The sequence below is a fragment of the Lissotriton helveticus genome, chromosome 5_1, assembly GCF_964261635.1.
Source record: "Lissotriton helveticus chromosome 5_1, aLisHel1.1, whole genome shotgun sequence".
NCBI classification, from domain to species: Eukaryota; Metazoa; Chordata; class Amphibia; order Caudata; family Salamandridae; genus Lissotriton; species Lissotriton helveticus.
The window spans coordinates 1,962,646,132-1,962,663,729 of record NC_136065.1 but is presented as its reverse complement, the minus strand read 5'-3'; the positions used below and the strand labels follow the sequence as shown (position 1 = coordinate 1,962,663,729).

General features: G+C 45.3%; 1 long non-coding RNA gene across 1 annotated transcript in view; it reads left to right on the top strand.

The window, feature by feature from the left end:
* The window catches only part of LOC144753914 (uncharacterized), an 83,860-nt gene extending 68,410 nt beyond the window's left edge, over nucleotides 1–15,450 (top strand). The window contains exons 2-3 of the long non-coding RNA XR_013594599.1: nucleotides 13,575–13,954; nucleotides 14,716–15,450. This is a non-coding gene — a long non-coding RNA (uncharacterized LOC144753914). The remainder of the gene's footprint in view (nucleotides 1–13,574; nucleotides 13,955–14,715) is intronic.
* The last annotated feature ends 2,148 nt before the right edge of the window (nucleotides 15,451–17,598 follow it).

Here is a 17,598-nt window from a genome sequence, read left to right as displayed (position 1 = left end):
CAGTATTTCAAGGAAAGGTGAGACTAAATTCTCTCAACCTTTAGAAATTAAAAAAATATTTTGTAATTCTGTACTTCTCTGCGATGGTTAATTGTGGTACCTAAGTCGCCTTTCTATGCACAAAGGTAAAAGCGCTGAACCAAGTAATGATGCTTAGAAGCAAAGTTCCCAGGGAACTGCAATGGCTTGTTAGATGCCATATGTACTAATAATGAACAAATGAAGGAATATAGAGATGGTGAAGAGCAATTGTGTCTGCTCCAGCCACGTCCCAGTGATCAAGGTAGGAAACACAAAGGTTTGGAAGATTAAAATCAAACCTTCAAAGTTAAAAGGGCTGCTTCTGTGATTGACTTTTCCCCAGTTAACACAGATTCAAAAAGTATTGCCTTTTACACATTTCATGAAGGCTAATTAACTGTATATATTATTTTAATAGTTAATTAGTTGTATTGTTTTTTTGTAGATTTAGGGCCAGATGTAGGAGCCTAAATACCGGTCGGTAACGGTCGATTTCGGCCGTTACCGACTGGTATTTAAGAATTGGTATAAAGGGTCCTTAATTTTACAGATTCGGTAAATTTACCGAATCGGTAAATTTACCGATTCTGTAAAATACCGAATCTGTAATTTTACCGATTCGGTAAATCCAAATGTAGGTTGGACTCTTCAGAGTCCCAAAGGCCATACAGATTCGGTATTTTACCACTCAATTCAATTGGGTGGTAAAATACCGAATCCAGGTGTGCATACACATGTGTGCATGCACACCTATGCCATGTGACAGACAGACATGCCCTTAGGGCATGTCTGTGTGCCACATGGCACACATGCCTGTATTTGGGGTGCTAGAGGGTGTCAAAGTGACACCCCCTGCACCCTGGCAGGAATCGGTATTTACCGATTCGGTAATTACCGAATCGGTAAATACCGAATATTAAAGATTCGGGGCTAGATGTAGGTAAACGTGAAATACCGATTCCTTAATACCCAATTGTACCGATTCGGTATTAAGGAATCGGTATCTCCGATGTACATAAAGATTCGTTAAAAATTACCGAATGGGTATTAATCGGTAAAAAATAGCGATTCGGAAGGTATCGGTAAAAAAAAATACGAAACCCCAATACCGTTTCGTAAATACCGAATCCAATACCGAATCGGTAAATACCGATTCGGTAATTTAAAAAAATCGGAATTTGTTGAATCAGCCAATCCTGTGCATCCCAATTACCTCCCAAACAGGAAGTGGCCACACCCAGGCAGCTGCACTGAACCTGGAGCTGACTGTGAGGCAAGTAGCTGAGCAGAGGAGCCAGGAGCAACACAGCCTCTCATTGCAAAAAAAAAAACCTAGCAAAATGGCAAACCAGGAGAGAGAGAAGGAGGGAGCAGAAAGAAAACGAAAACAGAAGTTTAGCGAGAAGGAGCTGGAGGTCCTCATCGAAGAAGTCACCAAGGACCATGATAAGTTGTTTGGCAAGCAGTCCATCCATGTGCCAGAATCTCAGAAGAGACAGATCTGGCTTGCTATTCAGAGCAAGATCAATGCCATCAGGGTCACCCAGCGCTCCATTGATGACATAAAGAAAAGATGGTATGACCTGAGGAGGACTGCGAAGGCGAGGATAGCGGAGAGGCAGAAGCAGGCCAGAAAAACTGGTGGAGGGAGGAGCAGAGCACCTGCACCAACAGCCCTGGAGCTCATGGTTGAGTCCACCCTCCAGCCGGAGAGTGTGAGTGGCATCAGCGACGCCGACAGCTCTGCCAGAGCTGCCAGCAAACAAGGTAAGATGCATGCACAGCATGATGTGCACTCCCCTCCCCAATCCCCAGAGAGGCATAGGGACTCCCACTCCAGTCCATGTTTTGCTCATAACCTGCAATGCATTATGGGAGATGTAGTCAGAAGTAACACATGTTCAGAACAGTCTAGCAAACCCAAAGGCATGTGACAGCAATTAGCAAGCAGAGGACAGTCAGTGTAATTGGCAGGCATAATGTTTATTGCAATGCAAATGCTGCCAGATAAGTGAGCATTTCTACATTCTGTCTTTACAGGCGAGACATCTCGCAGTGCAGCAGAAGGGAGCAGAGGGAAGGCACCCAGGCCAGAGGGGAACCAACAGGAGGAGGACCAGTTGCCTGCAGGGCACACAACCCCCCCACCACCACCAACACCACCACCATCACCATCACCACAGCTCCAGACAACGCCGCCATCACCACCATCGCCACCATCACCACCATCACCACTGCCACAATCAACACCACCACCACAGTCAAGCAGGAGGCATGCCGTGGCCACCCTCCAACAGATGGAGGTGTCCGAGGAGGAGAGCACAGGGGGCCAACAGTTCACAGTGGCTGAGGACGGCAACAGGGAAAGAGAAGAGTCCCCATCAGAGAGCGCCCACACATCCTCCAGACGCCGCAGGGCAATGGCAGCCAGTCCTCCAATGCCAGGCCAAGGTGACAGTGTGTTCGCTGGGCTTGAAGGCAACATGCTGAAGGTCCAGTGCCTGCAAGGGTGAGCGATTAGGTCAGTGCAGCGGGAGATGGCACACATAAATGCGCACATGCACCGCATCGAAAAGGGCATCAGTGCCTTTAACAACACCATGGCTGAGGGCATGAGTGGCGTGGTGTCGGCAGTGAGGCAGCTCTGCAGCAAGTTAGAGGAGGACCGCCTGTCTAGGCGCAAGGAGAGGCAGAGACTGGATGCATACACCAAGGTGGTGAACCGCCTGTCCACTGCTACCTCCCTCATGTGCAGACGCTCAATAGCCATGGAGGAGGAGATGGCACACTATAGTCGGGATGTGGCTAGGGGATTGGTCACCATGACCTCGGCACTTGAACTACTGCAAACAGAGAAGGTGGCCACTACAGCAGAGGGGGGGACAGTGAGGAGGCTACTAGCCGTAGTAGCATTACGCCCTCTCCCACCGAGGCCAGGATGCGCAGCGCTGGCCAGGAACATACTGGCAGTGCAGACAGTGTGGCTAAGGAACGTGGCAGTGCAGCGCATGGGCGCAAGAAATAGAGCCAGCGATGGTTGTACATTAATGGGTGATGTAACCCATGGGTGTATGGAGACTGTTTCAGATCTTGGTGGTGCGCACTGGTCATTAAACACCATCATTCAAATACAGTCAGTCAGTCAGTCAGAATACTTTTTTTCGATAATTCAATATCATAAAAAGACAATGGTGCTATACAAAATTTGCATGTACTACAATGCATTAAATATACATATTAAAATCAGAATTAATTATACACAGTAAAAATTTATATATCAAAATCTTAAAAAGTTTTCCTAAAAGTTCATAAGTGAAGTCATGATAAAAAAGGAAACAAACGGATTACAATATAGTCACCCTAATTATGAATTCATTATGCAAACATAAAACTCCATTTCATCCCAACTCTATTCCGCATTTAAGAGTTATTATCATTCCTATTCCTGTTCCTAATCCTAACAGCACCCACAAGGAAGCTAGCAACATGAAACATGATCCTAGGTGTTTGCAATAATTGCAAATACAAAAGAACTGGCTTAACCTGAATAAACCCAGCCTCCCTTAAAACAGGGACCAGGAATTTTGCCCTTAATGCCGTGTAATGACCACAGAATATCAAGAAGTGCATTGTGTTCTGGGTGGAGAAATTATCACAAGTACGCGGCATTGCATTTTCAGGGGTACTCCAGTTGGGGAAATATCCAAGGTTCAAATGAATCATATTAAAGCGGAATCTGCTTAGGAGGAACCTATGATATGGCCGGTTCACAATATTTAAATACATTTCAGGTCCTTCTTGGGAAGATATAATGAGGTTAGTCCTCACAGTAGTTTTTTTTAATTCCAATTGTTCTCTCTCCAGGCTTAGCATTTCTCCCATTACACCCTTAATTAGTGCAATGTCCTTTGATGTTATTGACTCTGGTGAGGAAAATAGCCCTAGTCTCCCCAGCTTGACAAAACTATTTTTAATGTATGTCAGCCACTGAATTTTATTATTTTTCTAGATGTAAACAATCTTTCAAAATAATATGATTCAGGGGGATTTCCTGATTTAACCAGGTCTTCATCCATGCTAAAAGCGGGGCCATTTTTATCATATCTGAGATAAAGCCTACCCCAAGTTCAGTATGAGTTGTACTCAAATACAGTAACTGGCTATGTCTCCTCACTCAGAATCAGAATCAGAAAGTACTTTATTCGGCTAAAAAATTAACCATGAAAGTAACATCAACATAGACAACAAACTACATAAAGAAACTAAATTAAAAAAGAATACACATACGAGTTATATTTCATTTACACTGATACTTTTCCTTAATTTCAATACATATTTAAAATAATTTAAGAGAACCACAACAGTAAGAACAGTGTCCATTCTCTGACATTCTAAGAATGCTAATCTGCATCTTTTTAAGTTCATATCTTTAAGAAACGGGATTAAAAATTTTCGACGGGGAATATAATAAAATTTACAAAAAAATAAGATATGAATATCAGATTGGGGCGAGGAATCATTGCAAGGGCAAGTGGATAAAGTCTGTGTCCATAAGTTCATCTTTGGGAAGGACAGAAGTCTGGAAAGAAGGTTCAATCTAAAACGAGTTAGGAGAAAACGTTCATGGTTTGACATTGCCAGGGTCAAATAGGGTTGTACCTTTACTCCAGTCAGTATTTGGTTATGGCAAGCAACTGTCTTTTTATTTGCTTCTGCTCTACTTCTTTTATCCACGAGGTATTCCAAACACAGTTTTTTCAAAAAACTTCTAGATATAATTCCCATAGATAGTGGATCCTCGTAGTATTCGCAGTGGTCAATATCAAACATAAATTGCTTAATATATGCTAACCATTCAACCCTGACCGAGTTTTCGCTATTCAGAATGTCCTGTATCACAGCCCGGTTAACTGTGCATTCATTTGAAGTCCACACCCTGTGCCAGACAAGAATGGGCTGTATTCGAATTAAGTCTGACAAATAGGGTTGACCCAGCTCCACATGGCAGATGTAAGTAGAAACACTCTGTGGTACAGATAGAATGTCCCGTAAGAAAGTGTTTTCAGCTATCTGTAGTGAATCAATATTCGAAAAGCCCCAAAGTGCCGCACCATATAGTGCAACGGATATACATGTAGCGTTATATATGGTCAGGATTTCTTTTATAGGTTTTTCCCCAGCTTTTTCATGAAAATCCTAACAGCCATTAGGGTTTTTTGAAACAGAAGAGTTCTAGCCTTTATGGCACTCATCCAACCGCCCCGCTCATGGAACAAAATACCCAAATAGGGTAAACACGAAGTATTTTCCAAGGGGAGCTTATTTAAAAACATAGTTTCCGACTTTTTGCCAGATTTTGTGCCGCAATTCATGGAGTAAGTTTTACCACAATTAATTTTCAAATCTAAACTCAACATGAATTTTTCAAAGGATACTAACAATTTCTGCAAGGCCAGGGGGGTTCGAGCCATGAGGACAGCATCGTCCGCGTACAGAAGCGCGGGGATCGGCCTCCTCCCCACTCTAGGCAAATCCCGCACTCCTGGAGTAGACGGTGTTCGAGTCCATTAATGTAAAGAAGAAATAAAAACGGGGCGAGGACGCAGCCCTGGGGTACTCCACGACCCACACCAAATCTTCTAGTGCATTCTCCCTCACGGCCATAGCGAACTGATGCCGTGGCACCTGAATAAAGATCTCTCAAGAAGCAAATTATGGCTTCATCGATGCCCAGCCCTTGCAAAATATCCCATAATTTGCTGTGCGAAACACAATCAAAAGCCGAAGACAAATCAACAAAAGTAAAATATAAGCGTTCCCCTTAACCCTAATATATTTTTGCTGGATGATCATTAGATTTAAACATTGTTCCAAGGTTCCCAAACCTTTCCGGAAACCATACTGTAGGTCACTCAAAATTTCATTTTCATCAGCCCAAGTCTGAAGTCTTGCCAAGATTATTCTCCCAAGGATTTTTACGGAAGAATCAAGGAGGGAGATTGGCCTATAACAGGCACAATTTTGTCTCTCTCCCTTTTTGAAGATTGGCACGATTATTGAAGTGAACCAGGATAAATGCATACCATTAGCTAGGGCGGCGTTAAAAAGCTGTGCCAACATGGGGCCCCAAATCTCCACATTTGCTTTGTATAAATCTGCGGGGATCCCATCTGGACCAGCAGCCTTACCACCCTTAGTGGCATTTAATCCAATTATGACTTCCTCCAGCGATACCACCAGCTTTTCCACGCCCATTACACTATTCCCAGATTTAAGAACATTAGTCGGACAAGGGGCATCCTGCGAGCTATATAACATTGAAAAATGTCCCACCCATTCCTCCTCGGTAATCACTGTCTCAATTCGGGCCTTGTGCTTATCAAAAAGAAAAGGTGCGTTAACTGCCCTCCAAAATGCCGAAGCATCTTTAGACTGTGCAGCCTCACAAAGTTCTTCAAGGGCCTCCTTTTTAATAAAATTTTTCCTATTTATCAGGGCCTTATTGTAGAGTTTCCTTAAGCCTCTTATTACTAAGTGATCCCGAGGTGAATTATGGATAGCATTTTTCAGGTCACTTAGAGCCCTAGTACAAGCGGTATCAAACCAGCTTTTAGAGCGCCTAGTCTTGTTTCTTAGCTCCACCCACAAACTTTTCTTAATTTCAAGGGCTATTTTATCAAAGTGCTCTGAAATCTGAGTGGGGCAGGTTAATTCCCCTAAGCATATAGAAAAACTATCCAAACAAGTATTTAATAATTTTGCTAGGAATTGCTCAGGCATAACTTTGCCCCATTTTAGAGTATACCCGTTTTGCCTACCTAAGATTAAATCAGGGGCAATATCACGAGGGGGGGTACAATCAAAAGGTTCACAAAGAAAATTCACAACATCTAATAATAAAGGCAGATGGTCACTTAGGGGCAACTCCAGAGTCAATAAGCTATTGATTTTATTACCACAACTATTGGATGCGAGAACAAAATCAATAGTGGACATTACACCTCTGCCAACAAATGTCGGTTTGAATGGGGTGGAATTCTGAGCTGTTTCATTCGCAAAACCCAAATCAAACATAAACACTAGTTCATTTAGTAGGTCCCCAATCCGGGAATGTTCAAAATGTGTTAGGTGTGTATCTTGTTCTAACATTAAGACACAGAGCCCATTTTTGCCCCCACTACAGAGTGGACAATTAAAATCACCCCCCCATAAAATTACAGTTTCCTTGTTTGATTTATCTATTTCATGTTGTATTTCTTCTCTAAGTGTTCTTAGGGTAATCACTATTTGAGGTTTCGGGATATTATTGTAAAAATTAATCAAAATTACAGTGAGTCCCTTAGTACTTATGGTTATAAGTTGAAAATAGTTCGAGTGAGGTTTAAAAATTACTTTCTCATATTTAAGCTTATTTGAAATGAAAGTTGTTAAACCTCCCTTCGCACGGCCATGTAGGCCGGCCTCGGCTGGGGTAAAGAGGGTTCTGTACCCACTTAGATGGACGGGTTCTGTGGACCATGTTTCTTGAAGGACCACAACATCCCGCTCACCTACAATTGAGTTCAGTGCTGGATTATCTATCTTATTTTTTAAACCTGCTACATTCCAAAATAGGAGTGTACAGTAAACCTGTTTTTTATTTCTTCCTGCCTCTTGGACCAAGGAAATATCACAGTCTATCTCCTTGCGTTGAGAGCTCGCTTCCCCGATGTTATTCCCAGGCTCATCCTTCTGCACTATGATAGTGCTAGGAGGAGAGAACTCCTCACCCATATCAAGATTTGTGTTAGTAATCAATTCTGGGGGTGAGGTTGTACGACATCCCTCCCCTATGGAAGGAATTATAGGGTTACTTTTAAGCGTGTCAGCCTCTAACAGACTCCGATGGATTGTGTGAGCTGCACCCTTTTCATGTCAGTCCACATAATCAAGGCCTGATAACACATCGAATCTGTTATAAGTTGGTAAATTATAAGATGAGCGCAAAAAATCCCTATTCTCTCGGAAATAATTATTATTCCCATAATCCATTCCAGTGGTGATTGGGAAAAATTGTCTCTGAGGAATACCAAAGTGGGGTAAAGCATTCGGGCCATATCCACAGGGATTTGGCAAGGACCAATCTACAGGTTGTCTTACTCTATCCCTGCCTCCGGGCTTTTGGCCTGGACAGTAAGGATAGAAATAACTAAGATAGTGAGTAGAGATAGAGTCACTACCATTTGACTCATACCAATCTCCTATATGACGAACTGCTCTATGGTCCTTGAAATTTATAATAATAGTGTCCCCTTTCTTATCTTTGGGTCTAGAACCCACCCAGATTGCTCGCCTCACTGTCCGGATTTCTCCATTAATGTGCGCTGGAAGGGGTCTGTTATTATGTAACCAGTGTGTTACTTTATTTCTTAAAGCACAATGATCTTCCCTAGCATCCATGGATAGCTCGGGGACCCCTGCCATAACTATAGTGTAGGGGGCTGCTTCAGGTGGTAGATCTACCGTTCTCCTTTGATACCGTTTTCCATTATGCGGGTTTTCGGTGGCCTTCTCCTTACTAATCTTAGATTGGAGTATCTGTGGCCTTTCTATTACCAGCATTTTATCCTTACCTTGGCCACCTACACTATTCACAGGTTTAGTGGAAGATTTATTTTGTAACGAAGTTACCAATGGAGCACTTTTAGGTATAGAGCCAGTTGGTTTAATCCCAGCAGGTCCTAGTTTTACTGAGAGCACTGGAGGAGGTTTTACTAGTTTGGGGACAGTAACAGTGGCCGGAGGCACAGGTAAGCCATCAGATTTCATTAAGACCACCCCCTGTATCAGATCAGCTAGTAATTGCGTATTAGTCCCAACTTTTCCATCTAGTTGTTCAAGTCTAGTGTTACACAAAGTCATTTTATCCAACAATGGCTGAATTAGATCTTTTAGCAAATTTTCTAGCCTCACGCATAAGACTGTCTCACCAGGAGTACAAAAATCAGATATCGGTTGAGGCAAAGTTGCCACCTTGGACAGAACAGGAGTCAAACTCCTCCTCTGTACTTTAGCATCCCTAGTGGGCATAGGGCAACCCCCTCTCATTTTTATATTATGAGTAGTAGTAGTTTTCAAGGGTGACAACTGAGTGGAATTAGCAGGCGAGAATCTTGGGGAATCCGAAAGCCCTTCATCCTCATACGTACTACTTCGACTAATGTGTGGAGATTTCAGAATAACCGGAGTTATTGGTACTGAGAGTTCCTTAATAGAAAAGTTGAAAATTCCGATTTCATCCTCCCCTTTACCCAGATTGGAGGGCCTGATTTCTTCCACACTATTATGTACATGTAATCCCAAGGGGGCTATCCCTGTATTGCCTACACTGATTTTTTCATTTAACATATTAACTACTTGTGAATTTTTTCTAGGTGCATCTAATTGAGCTTTATAAATTTGCTTCCCCCTTCTCTTTCGTGCTTTCGCCTTTTTAAATATTCTTGAAGGTGGGGTATACTTTGGTTTATCCACAATATCTGCGTGATCAAGAGGGTTTTTAACATGGACTTGTGCAGTCACGGTCACTAACCTACCAGCTGGAATAGGAGGTTTTTTGGGCGAGGATATATCAATTAGGAGTGCCTCATCCTGCGGCACGGGAGAAATCCCCTGCCCAAGAGAGGCACGTCTATTAGAGTTGATCTGAGTAATTTTTTTAATTAAATAATTATCCATGGGCCCTTTATCTAATGTTACCTTATTCATTATATAAGCTTAACAGTAAACAGATTCTGAAGAAAATTATTAAAAACAAAAAATAAATCAAATAGATAATAAGAATTCTAAACAAAACTTAAAGGAAAACAGGACAGCTGCAACCATCAAAGTCAGCACATGGTCCTAACTAAGAATAACAAGTATCATTAGTAACGGTATCATTAATAACAATACCTAACACTCAAGAGTCCCAAGACCCAGGCGCACCAGGGTCTGGTGCCCAGTCCAGTCTCTGCAGTCCTCGGAGGGCCTCAGAGGGCCCGCCCTTTGCCCGGGCTTCGCTCCGCGCGCGTCCCGCTAGCGCGTCAGTAACTCACTCTAAATAGCGGGAGGGGGCGGGAAGAGGACCAGCTGCAGCGAGTTTGGTGAAGCAGCGCCCGCTGGTCCTCGCAGTCCCTTTGTCTGGAAAAGTCCCTCGGCGGTTCTCCTTGTAAATCAGGCAGTCCGACAGTTGGCAGCCTCGAGCGGCACCCGCGAAGCGGGGGCCGCGAGGCGTGGGTTGTAAAGCTGCAGGAGGGGCAAAGAATCCAAATAGTGGTGCGCAGGTTTCAGCGTGTGTAAGGTTTACACAGAGCGCTCCCAGCCCTTCGCTCTTCAAGGCAAGACGGGAGGGGGCGGGAAGAGGACCAGCTGCAGCGAGTTTGGTGAAGCAGCGCCCGCTGGTCCTCGCAGTCCCTTTGTCTGGAAAAGTCCCTCGGCGGTTCTCCTTGTAAATCAGGCAGTAAAGCTGCAGGAGGGGCAAAGAATCCAAATAGTGGTGCGCAGGTTTCAGCGTGTGTAAGGTTTACACAGAAATAGTTGTGTGTTATCTCAGCCCGTCCGTGTCTCCCATCCGGTGCTGCTGCCACACCAGCTGCGCAGGGCTCTGGCTGTGGATTGTCCTCACCCTCGTTCTCAGAGTCAGTTAGTCCCAATGCTTTTTCCTTTCTTTGTGGCAAGGTTATGCAGCATTCAACATGTTGCTATTATTTTGCAGCAGATGATGGGGCTGTACTGATGTGCACCTCCACTTTTGTGGAGGCAACGGAACCCGCTTTTTAGTAGTCCAAAGGTGCGCTCCACAATATTGCGCGTGCTTTTATGTGCCACATTGTATCTCCTCTCCCTTGGGGTGGATGGGTAGAGGTATGGAGTTAGTATGAATGACCAGACGGCATATGCGCTGTCACCTAAATGGGAAAGAAAGTGCCATTAATTTGTCACATTGATTTACCTAGTAGGTATCCTTCTACGAATTCACCAGCAGCCAGACGTGTTTAGATCCCACTGTTCCTGAATATGTAGGAGTCGTGGGTACTCCCTGGGAATTTGGCCACAATGTCAGTAATGATGAAGTTTGCATCACATATCACCTGCACGTTGACGGAGAGAGTGGATTTGCGGTTGCAGTATATGTATTCTGTAGCTGCAGGTGGGCAGATAGGTATGTGGGTCCCATCGATGCAGCCTATTACATGTGGGACCTGTGCCTTTTGGTAGAAATCCAGCGTGGTCTTCTGCAGCTCCGCCTGTGTGCTGGGGAAGCGTATGTAGTGATGCATTCTCTGCATCATGGCGTCCAGAAAGGAGTTGAAGAAACGGGACAGGCAGCTCTGTGACACACCACCTGCTGCGGCTATCACACTCTGGTAACTTCCTGATGCCAGGAGGTGCAGGCAACAGAGTACATGTACATGGGTGGGTATTGAGTGCGCCCTTGGTGTCTGATGCTCCAGGTATGGTTGCAGGTCCCGTATCAGGTCAAGGATGGTGTGTGGGTGTAGCCTGTACCTGTCATGGATTTCTGGCTCAGTCATTTGGAACAGTGTGACACGCAGTCTGTACACACGCTCTTCCCGTCTCCAAACCCTCTGTCCTGCTGCTCGCAAATGTAGCCGCCTTGCTATGATGTTGAGGGCCACTATTGTGTTCACACTGTTGCATTTTGGAGCTGGTTTTATACACTGTACCTGGTTACCACCTGCTCTGGGTCAGTGGTAAGTACCGATTCTTAAATACCGAATTTGGACAAATTCGGTATTACCGAATTTTGGTACATTGCATTACCGGATTTTTACCGATTCCTTATTTACCGATTCGCTATTTTGAGGTTTCAGTGTTGACCGATTGGTAAATATGGAATCAGTAACTGTTTCCCTTTAATTTACCGAATCGTTATTACCGATGGCTTTCGGTAATACCTACATCGCACAGGGCTAAATACCGGTCGGTAACGCAGAAATTTACCGAATTTCGGCTTTACTGACCGGTATTTAGCCACCTACATCTAGCCCTATATGTTGGACATTCTTTGGAGATCCGTTACTAGCTGGGGTAGCTTATTTGTTAGGTTCTCTCACCTTGGACGTTGTATCAGGATAATTCTAAATAAATTACTTCAAGCCACTCTGCTTCTGAAAGGATCCTTACAATTATGTAAGTCTGTTCTGTGTCTTGTTGCAGCATTTCTACAAGCCTTTCTCAACTTATTAAAAAGGTGTACTGAGAGAATTGTGAGACCACTTGAAAGGTTTGCTGATTTAAAAAAAAAATTAATTCGCCTACTTTCCGACTTGAGTTCACCAATCCACAAAGGTAGCAGGAATATACCGAACATACTGGCAGATGCATCAAGCAAAATACCTCCCGGTAAAATACCGAATCGGAAAAACAGGCCGTTACCGAACGCTAAACCTGAAAATGCTATGCATCAACCCAAAATCGGTAAAAAATAAAGAATCGCTAACAATATCCCCTCGGTAAATTACCGAATCACAAATCAGACAATCGGAAATAACGAACACCAAAGCTGACTTCGGAAATACCGAATCGCTATTAAAGAATCGCAATGGAATGCATGAATAATCGCTAATACCGAAAAACACAAAAATCGCTATTTAGCATGAGCAAAATAAGGGGAATCTCAATCAGGAGGTAAAGTTATTTGAAGGATAGGAAAAAAAAATACAACTTCTCAGCCGGTGCTGACAATCAGTAACCCTTCACAAATGCCCTGAGAAACCCCACAAGTCATCCAAAATGGCTGCCCTCAACGTGCTTGCTAGGAGGAGGAGGATCAACGCCCAGGCTCAGCGCAGGAGGATGATCCAGGACAGGGTCTTCAGGGTGCGCATCACTTTGCTGGGGCAGACCGAGGAACAGGTGTACGATAAGTACAGACTCAACCGTGCCATGATCATGCGCCTAATAGCAGATCTGAAACCATTACTGCAGCACGAGACCCGTAGGACCAACGCCATACCAGCCCATGTCCAGGTCCTATGCTGCCTGCACCTGCTGGCGTTTGGAAGCTTCCAGGGGGTAATAGCTGAGACTGGAGGCGTGTCGCAAAGCGCATTATTACGCTTCTTCCACCGGTTCCTAGAGGCCATGCTGACATTCATGAATCGCCACATCACCTTCCCCACAACCCCCCAGCAGCTGACCCGCACCAAACGGGAATTCTACCAGGTGGCACAATTCCCCCCTGTGATAGGGTGTGTTGACTGCACGCATGTCCCCATCTGTCCTCCATCAGCCACCGAATACATATACCGCAACCGGAAGTCATATAATTCTATTAATGTGCAGGTTGTGTGCAATGCTAATTATATCATTACGGACCTTGTAGCCCAATTCCCCGGGAGCACACACGACGCTTACATATTCCGTCACTGTGGCCTCCACAGGCACCTGATCAACGGTGAATTTGGAGAGGGACACCTAATAGGTACATATTGATGCATCATCGTTCACTCCATCCCCACATGTATCATTGCATTCATGCTGATGACCTTTCTCTCCCCATCCTGCAGGTGACAGCGCTTACGCATTGCGTGAATATCTACTCACTCCCTACCTCAACCCAGCTACACCGCGAGCAGCGCTACAACAGAGCACACATCAGCACAAGGAATGTGGTGGAGCGTACATTCGGCATCCTCAAGAGTCGCTTCCGAATACTGCACAAGACTGGAGGTGCCTTGCAGTACGACCCATGACCTGCTGCCAGATCATAGCTGTCTGTGCCATCCTGCACAACATCGCCACCCGCAGGGGGATACCCATGGAGGTGGACGGAGAGGATGAACTACGTGCACAGCAACCCCCCCCAACACCAACAGGCGCATGTGCCCAACACAGCAGAAGGGCAACGGAGGCGGACATACATCACACGGCATCATTTCTGAGACAGGTAAGAGAGTGCCTTGACAACAGGATTTGATTTGGAAGGGTTTAATGGAAATGAACACCTGACTGGTGCAGAAATATGTAACTCAAACATGATGCAGCTGCAGTAGAAGTTAAACTTAAATTGTCCCTTCTCAACACGGGTGATGCTTGTGGCACTATAGTTGGCCCATGGTTACGTCACCATGGATAGTGTGACTTTGCCACATGTCTACTTGCGTTTGCCGCGTACCCCCAGTCTCTTGTCCTGTGACTCCTCCGCTTCTCCACGATGGGTGTCAGTGGCTGTTGCGCTGCGCACACTGCGCCTCCTCCCTCTGGTCTCCGGCAGGGAGACGCTGCTCACACTGGAGGCTGCCTCACTCCCCTCATCCACTCCCACACTGCTGACACTGGCTGACCCAGGCTGCAGTTGCTCCACTGCAGTGGTCACCCTCTCAAGGGCACTAGCCACATCCCCACAATGATGCCCTAGGTCCACTTGCAGGGACACGGACCTGCGGGACAGCACAGCTGTGCTGTTGCACAGCTTATTGATGGCTTGTTGGTGGAATTCACAGCTAGCATGATCTGCTTGTGGCACCGGCGCTCACTTTGTTGGCCTGTGACTACGGCACGTGTCAGTTCCTGCAGGCAAAGCTTGATCTCATTGTTGCCCGCAGCTACGGCAGTGGTGTGCTCACGCACAGCGTCAGTCATGTTGCCTAATTTGTTGCACAGTTTTGTCATGGAGAGTTTCATAGCACCCATGTGTCTCCCCTGCAGGCGCTGGACACGCAGCATCCGGGTCTCAACAACTCCGTACCCTTTGGACGGATCCACTGGTCTTGCTGCTGCCCTACCCAGGGGCACAGCCCTCTGTCTGACACGCTGACGTGCTGCTGTTTGGGTGGTTGGAGTGACGACAGCCTGGCGTGGGACATTTTGGGGTGCTGAACTCTGCTCCGACTCCATCTCGACCAGGGAGGGAACAACTGTCGTGCGGCTCTGCGGAGTTGTCCGCACTGGTGGTGGTGTCTTTGCCCGCGAGGATGGCGGTGATGGTGGTGGTGTCTTTGTCCGCGAGGATGGTGGTGGTGGTGGTGTCTTTGTCCGCATGGATGGTGGAGGTGTTGTCCGCGGTGGTGGTGAAGGGGAGGACATGGCTTCATGTCCCTGTGAGCACTCCGCATCGGTCAACACTGGTGTCTCAGAGATGACGAGGCGGCCACTGTCGTCAGAATCCATGGGGGATGCATCTGTGCGTGAAAAAGTGCATAGTTAATATAAATGTATTGTATGTGGATATAGCATTGTTGTCTCTAAATAAAGCTATTTTTTGGACAGACATTTGGCCCTTTGCTGCTGTATTCATTTCATTCACCTCTGGGATCAGACATGCACTCATTCATGTATTGACTACAACTCCCATGGTGCAACACTGTGGTGAGGGTATTTGTTTGAGACACGGCTACATGTGCACTGGGTCTGGCATGGGGGAGTGGGCAGGGATTGACTACACGCTGCATTGCTACGCTGCCATGCATCTTACCTTGTCCTCCTTCCGCAGCACCAGAGGTGTCCAGATGTGTGACCCCCACAACAGCTTCCGGTTCTATGGTAGACTCCACTAGGTCCTCTAGGGCTGTGTTAGGTGTCACATTGGATGTGCCCCCACCTGTGCCTGCAGCATCCTTGACCCTCTGCGCAATCCTCTCCTTGGCCCTTTTACGCAGGTCATACCAGCGTTTTTTTTAAATCGTCGATGCTGCGGTGGGTGACTCCGCAGGCATGGACCTTGTCCTTGATGCGCAGCCACATCTTTCTTTTTTCAGCCTCAGGCACCTTCAGTGGCAACTTCCCAAAAAGTTTGTCATTGTTGCTGGTCACACACTCAATCAGGATTTCGAGTTCTTTATCTGAGAACTTGCGCTTTCTCTTTCTGTGTGTGTCCTTTCCCTGCTGGGGGGCCTCCTTCTCCATCTTGACCTGCTTGCCTAGTCCTGGTTGCTGCTGGTTCAGTCTGGCTCCTCAGCTCCTGTGCTCTGCCTCCTCCTCTGAGCTCCTCGGGCACTGAATGGAGCATGGGCTGTCCTACTTCCTGGTTGTGATGTCATCTGCCTGCTTCCGATGCGTCGCGTATTTGTACCGTTTTCGCTATTACCGATTTCGCAAATACCGGATTCACTAATACCGAATCGGTATTTGCTAATTCGGTATTTGCTAGTCTCGCTAACGTACTTTCGCTATTTAATACCGATTTTTACCGATTCGGTAATTACTACCGAATTCATTGATGCATCGCAGTTTGCATGTCCTTAATAGCGATTCCTTATTTTTCGCTATTAACGACATGGAATACCGAATTTTGATGCATATGCCCCATAGATGTCAAAGACTTGGAGTTTAGGTCTCAAGGCTTCTATATGTAAATGTTCCAACCATTATCTACAAACTAGCTGTAATTGTTATAGAGTCGTAGTTATCTTGTACATAGTTTCAGCCTTTGTTTGGTCATATCTGTTTGAAGGATCGAGTGCTGTGTACTCCATTTAAGGACGCGTTAATTTTATTTGGAATACTTGGAGGTCACTGTGAGGAGTAGCTCCTGATGGTTAGAGAGCTGAAATCTGATGGCTTCTCTGGGAAACTCTTTAACAACGAGCTATTCAATTACCTGTGCCTGGAGTCAAGTCCCCGACTGCTCTTTCCAAGTAGCTTAGAGGGGGTTGCACACATCAGAAAGCACTATCCTAGTACTCAGGATGCAAGGGATGCAATGCACTCATGTGTCTCTCATCGCCTCCACTAATGACCACATACAATATGAGGCTAGTAGTAGAAACTGACAAAATCTACCAGGGGTCAAGAACAGGATTGCGGATTTCCTTAGCTGCTTACCATTGCCGTTCAAGAATGCACCCAAGGCTGAATTTGAGACAAATGAGGGAAATTGCATAAGAGAAAATAGAGACACTAGACACCAACACTCAGACTTGTCACTTCTTCCACTGATATCTGCAGGTTTATGTGGTTTCTACATCAACAGTTGATATTTTAGCGGCCAGCTATGAAAGTGTTGCATCTATATGTAACAGTTAAAAGGGTATTCCTTAATTGTACCTCTATGTAGACAACTCTCTGTGTGCTGATATTTAAGGCATGTTTAAATTGCAGTTATATAGCGCTTACTACCTCTGATGAGGCGCTGAACACTGTAGCGATTAGCACCCTACCCGGGAGCCCAAAGTTAGTAGTCAGTCCATTAGTTATTGGTGTTGGTTTTACATGCTCGTTCTGTGCATTCACTCCAGTTTCTTTGTAATACATTATTGGCACAGTCGGGATCATTAGAGGGGGCTATATGAGAAGCAACTCCTTGCTGGAATTAATAGATATTATGGTTTCCAAGGCATGAGATTTCGAGTGATTTAAATACAGAAGAGGCAGGCAGGAGATAGAAGGAAGCTGGGGTGCATTAAAAAAATAAGGCATGGAAACAAGTAAATGTTTCACTAAAGGTCAATTTTTCACGCAGTATTTTAAGGAATATATCAGGTTGGGAATTTTTGCATGCAATCTGTGGATATAAACCTGTTGAAAGAAACAGTTTTAAATTCTGCTCCTAAGGAATTTAGCTTACACAGACGTTCTCGAGAGGCACTCAAG